This window comes from Scardinius erythrophthalmus (genome assembly GCF_964197995.2).
Source record: "Scardinius erythrophthalmus genome assembly, chromosome: 8".
In the NCBI taxonomy this organism is placed as follows: Eukaryota; Metazoa; Chordata; class Actinopteri; order Cypriniformes; family Leuciscidae; genus Scardinius; species Scardinius erythrophthalmus.
Window position 1 is genome coordinate 3,613,141 of NC_138228.1, and position 6,000 is coordinate 3,619,140.

The following is a 6,000-nucleotide window of genomic DNA, read 5'->3' on the forward strand; positions in this document are numbered from 1 at the left end:
AAAATTATCCTTTAATTTTCATATATGTAAAACGCGTTGCGGCAGCAGCAGACAGCTATGGCGAGACGGCTTGCTCGCTCATTGGCTGCTCTGCGGCAACTGCTTAAGCCAATCGAGCGAGGCCTGGGATGACATCAGGCCAATGAGGGCGCTTCGCGCCCTCCTCGCCACTTCCCGCCGAAACGGGCGTGGCTTACCTCTATAAAAGGAGCTCGAGAAGGCTGACTCACTTGATTTTAATCTCTTCAGCGAAGCGCACGCATCGCTGGATCACGGAAGCAGCGTCGTTGAGGCAAGCACATCAGCGGGACGAGCCCTCGAAGCCGCTGGCCAACGCCGCCTTCTACAGCCGTACCTGCTGCGCTTTCCGACGCCTATATCCTTTTCATATTATTGCTTTTCTGTGTGTGTGTGTGTGTGTGTTCTTTGCAACACTCACCCCTAAGAGAGCTGCGTCTTTTTCAAGATGCCTTCCTGCGGCTCGTGCCGAGCCCCACTCACCGAGGGAGACAAGCACGTCTGTGTTTCCTGCCTGGGTGAGGACCATGCAGCGCTCGCGCTCGCTGACGGCGGATGCCCTCACTGCGAGCTTTTGCCGATGGTGACTCTGAGGACTCGCCTGGCATCCTTTTCCAAGCCTGCATTCACCGCCGCGATGCCGCGCCGTAAAAAGCGCCGCTCGCAGCGGGTCCCGGAACCCGCTCCAGCCCGACCCAGCTCGCCGGTTCGCCCGCCAGCTTCACCGGCCTCTCTCGAATCACTTCCTGATGCTCAGCGCCCGCAGTCTGCCGCCGCTTCATCAGAGGAAGTCGGTTCAGAGGCCGCGTCGGGGGAGAAGGATTCCTGCTCTCTGCTAGCTTCAGGCAGCGAGGATTGGGCGAGCTTTGAGGATCTCGCGCCCCCTGCCCGCAAGCCCTCAACGAGAGCCAACATTGAGACGGAGCTCATGCGGGTACTCGCACTGGCCGCGGCGAGCCTCGGCCTCGAGTGGTCTGCACCGGAGCCCCCCTCTCGAACCCGGCTGGATGGTAGTTTCCTCCCTGGTGAGCGCACTTCTCCGGAATCTAAGCCCGCTCCTTTTCTTCCTGAGTTACATGAAGAAGTTGCGAAGGCTTGGAACGCGCCCTACTCTGCGCGGACGCGCTCATCTGTGTCACCCGCGTTTTCCTCTCTGGATAATGCCGGTGACCGAGGCTACCTCTCTCTTCCGCCGGTGGAACAGGCGATAGCGACCCACCTTTGCCCGCCCTCTGCTGGACGGCGGACTAAACCGGTGTTGCCTTCCAAAGCCTGCCGCATGACGTCGACGCTGCTCGCGCGAATCTTCTCCGCCGCTGGGCAGGCCGCGTCATCGCTACACACCATGGCTACGCTGCAGATTTACCAGGGTGATCTCCTCCGTAAGCTGGACGAGATGGGACCTGACGCTATCTGCATCGCGGATCTAAGGAGCGCTTCAGATCTCACGCTCCGAGCTACTAAAGCCGCCGCACAAGCCATGGGACGGTGTATGGCTTCCGCCACTGTCGCTGAGAGGCACTTATGGCTGACGCTCACGGAGATGGCCGATTCCGAGCGCACTGCGTTTCTCGATGCCCCGCTGTCTTCCACCGGCCTTTTTGGTTCTTCTCTCTCCGAGTTCGTGGAGAGATTTACCGAGGCCCAGAAAGCGTCTCAAGCCTTCAAGCACTTCCTACCGAAGCGCTCCGGTTCTGCAACGGTTCGTGACAAACGGACCCCGCGGAGCTCTCAGCCTCAGCCCCCGCCTTCGGCCGCCTCTTCGCAGCAGCCACAACAGCGCAGCTCGAGGCCCCGCTCTCGGTCCAGCGCCCGGCGCCCCTCTTCGCGCGGGCCGCGATCGAGGGTTGTGGTAAAACCAGAAGTGCCGAAGAAGTCCTAGCAAGCCTGGGAAAGCGCAGGTGTGTGAGTCCCGTTGCGGCCGGCCTCCCACCCAAGCGCCCCGCTGTTTCAGTCCCAAGGTTTGCGACTGTTCCAGTGTTTTCTGCAGAGAGCAAGCCTGCACTGCCGCCCGCTTGCCTGCACGCAAAAGCCGTTCTCACGGCTACCCAGATAAATCTCGAAAAGAGTGTGTTTTCTGGTGTCCCGGCCACGGCCGATGGTGCTATAAATGTAGTCTCGATGCCCACTCCTCAGTGCCCATCACTACACATAAGCACAGCCCTACACGTAGGGCTCGCGCACATAAAATCGACTCAGGTCGGTTGCGCTTCCAGCATAGTGAGAGTGCCCACTTCCCAGTGCCCACGAACACTATGTCTAACACATCACAGGCTCTCTGTAAAAACGAGAACTGTGAGCGCGCGCTCTGCTCAGGCAGACGCCGCGCCCAAAGCAGTAAATGTGCCCGCTCCCAGCCCACATCTACTCGCTCACATGGGTCCTATGAGACTTTCTCAGTCCTCCCTCACTCAGCCAAGCACTGTAGTAAGGTCGAGGACGAGCGTCTCGCCCGCTGTATTAAGCGCGCGCCCCGCCTCAAATGCCACAGGCATAACGCCTATGTTTGTATCCCCCGAAGCACCTCTGTCGCACGGCGATCAGAGCGCGCTCCGTATCCAGCCCCTAGCCAGCCATGCAGAAGCATGGGCAGCGCTCCCAGGGGTTTCGGACTGGGTGCTAGGCATTATAAAGAGAGGCTTCTCGCTACAGTTTTGTCGACGCCCTCCCCGCTTCATAGCGCGCGTCGAAACTACGGTCTCGTTGGAAGTAGCTCACCTACTTCGAGCCGAAATATCAAAACTGATAAGCAAAGGGGCGATAGAGCGCGTTCCCCCAGCTCTAAGCGAAGGAGGGCTATACAGCAGATACTTTCTAGTCCCCAAAAAGGACGGCGGTATCAGACCCATACTGGATCTAAGACGGTTGAACAGAGTGTTGGTGAAACGCAGTTTCAAAATGCTCACAACCAGCAAAATTCTCGCGCATGTTCGCCGAGAAGACTGGTTCATGTCAATAGATCTGAAGGACGCGTATTTTCAAATACAAATAGCGTCACACCACAGGCGATACTTGAGATTCGCCTTCGAGGGTCAGACATACCAGTATACAGTCCTGCCATTCGGCTTGTCCCTAGCACCCCGTACATTTACGAAATGCATGGACGCAGCGCTCGCTCCTCTCAGACTCAGAGGCATGCGAGTGCTGAACTATTTGGACGACTGGTTGATCCTAGCTCAATCACGATCACAGCTCGTGGAGCACAGAACCATTTTACTCGATCACCTCGAGAATCTTGGTATCACAGTCAACTGGACAAAGAGTTCATTGAACCCCAGTCAATCGATTTTGTTCCTGGGCGTCGTTCTGGACTCACAGTCTATGACAGCGCGGCTGTCACCACAGCGCGTGTTGATCATTCAGCGCGCGGCGAGGTCTTTCCGCCGCGGCGCTGTCACCCCGCTCAGGAAGTTTCAAAAGATGCTGGGTCTCATGGCTTCAGCATCGTCAGTTCTCCGGCTGGGCTTGCTCCGCATGCGCCCGCTGCAGTTCTGGTTGAAAACGCGGGTACCGCGCGGAGCGTGGGCGTCCGGTCGATTACGCCTCAAGGTCGATCAGAGCTGTGTTTCAGCCCTGGTGCCTTGGACGGCGGACGACTGGTACCAATCAGGTGTAAGCCTGGGGACTTCCTCGAGAGTGAGGATGGTGTCGACAGACGCATCCACCTCGGGATGGGGGGCTCTGCTCGAGGGCAGACCGTTCTTCGGCCTGTGGTCGGAACGAGAAAAGCTCCTACACATAAACTGCCTAGAAATGCTGGCAGTGCACAACGCGATGACGCGTTTTTGTCCCCGCATCAAGGACGAACACGTCATAGTCCGTTCGGACAACATGGCTGTGGTGTCCTACATAAATCGCCAGGGCGGTCTGAAATCCATATCCCTGTACAGGCTGGCGAAACGCCTCCTACTATGGGCTCAGCACAACTTACGCTCGCTGAGAGCAGTGCATGTACCTGGGCTTCAGAATGTGGGCCCAGACAGACTGTCCAGGAACAATGTTCCCCCGGGCGAATGGTCTCTACACCCACAAACAGTCCGGCTGTTGTGGGAGAGATTCGGCAGAGCGGAGGTGGACCTTTTCGCATCCCGCGAAAACGCGCACTGCCCCGCGTTCTTTTCAAAGACCGACAGCGCGCTGTCCCGAAGGTGGCCGCGCTGCCCGTTATACGCTTTTCCCCCCGTCTCCCTCCTGCCACAGGTGCTGGAACGGGTCAGGGAAACGAAATACCCAGTCCTGCTTGTAGCTCCGTTCTGGGAGAACCAAACATGGTTCCCAGTTCTGATGCAGTTGGCAGATATCGCTCCATGGCCGCTGCCGTTGAGGAGAGATCTCCTCTCGCAGGCCGGGGGCTCGATTTGGCACCCACACCCGGAACTGTGGTCCCTTCATGTGTGGGTGCTCAACGGATACCCGTTGGTCTCACAGAGGGAGTCGTGAATACCATCACTCAGGCTAGAGCACCGTCGACACGACGGCTTTATGCTTCGAAGTGGTCGGTTTTCTCCGGCTGGTGTGCAGCTCGGAGCATTTCACCCCTCGAATGTGAGGTAACGGAGGTTCTCTCCTTCCTACAAGAGCTGTTGGATAAGGGCAGATCCCCTTCCACGCTCAAAGTGTATGTGGCGGCTATTTCAGCGTTCTCTGGTTCAACGCTGGGTCAGTCGCTGGGAAGGAATGATTTAGTCATCCGCTTCCTCAGGGGAGCTAGGAGACTGAATCCACCCAGACCTCCTTCAGTTCCTTTGTGGGACCTTTCTACGGTCCTAGCGGCCATGAAAGGTGCCCCTTTCGAGCCTATCCAGTCTATTAGCCTCAAACATTTGTCTTTCAAAACAGTGTTTTTGATGGCTCTCGCTTCAGTGAAGCGCATAGGCGACCTGCACGCGCTCTCTGTGAGCCCGGCGTGCTTGGAGTTTGGTCCTAATGACTCTAAAGTCATACTCAAACCTAAGCATGGCTATGTGCCGAAATCCCTCAACACGCCTTTTCGGGCTCAGGTTATATCCCTGGCTGCCCTGCCGGCATCGAGTGAGGAAGGGGACTCGAGTTTTCTTTGCCCTGTTAGGGCTTTAAGAGCTTATATGTCCCGCTCTGCTGTCTTCAGACAGACAGAGCAACTCTTTGTCTCGTTCAGCGGACGTTCTAAAGGAATGGCTGTTTCGAAACAAAGTCTATCCAGATGGATAGTTGACGCCATAGCGCTGGCTTATACTGCCAAGGGCATTCCATGCCCGTTGGGAGTCAGAGCGCATTCTACGAGAAGCGTTGCTTCTTCGTGGGCTTGGTCCAGCGGGATTTCCCTACAGGATATATGTACGGCGGCAGGTTGGGCCTCGCCGTCTACATTTATCAGGTTTTATAACCTAGAGGTTCCCGCCTTGCAGGCTAAGCTTTTGTCGGTGTAATCTGTTCAGCCGTCTAATCAGACCGCTGAAACTCATGCGCTATGCGCTACCGACTATCTTGGGCAGAACTGTGTAAGACCCACACTTTCCACATTAGTTCAGGTTCCCTACCCTGTCTATGTGATGATTATACTTGCGTCTGTGGACATGTTTTTCTACGACGCTAAAATATAGGGATTTAAGGCTCTCACCCTTATTCCCTGACTCTGTGTGAGTCAATCTGGTGATTATGCACTGTATGCCTGAAAAAGCTTCCGGTGATCAGTGTTTTTTTATCCCAGCACGCACGGCGTTTTGCAAGGGGTTCCCGTAGCGTTTTGAATAAAACGCAGTACGAGAGGACTCTCGTAAGAGAACGTACTCGGTTACTAACGTAACCTCGGTTCTCTCTAGAAGAGGGAACGAGTACTGCGTTCTCTGCCGTGCGTACGGTTCACTCTGGTTCGCTTCGGCGATCAAAATCAAGTGAGTCAGCCTTCTCGAGCTCCTTTTATAGAGGTAAGCCACGCCCGTTTCGGCGGGAAGTGGCGAGGAGGGCGCGAAGCGCCCTCATTGGCCTGATGTCATCCCAGGC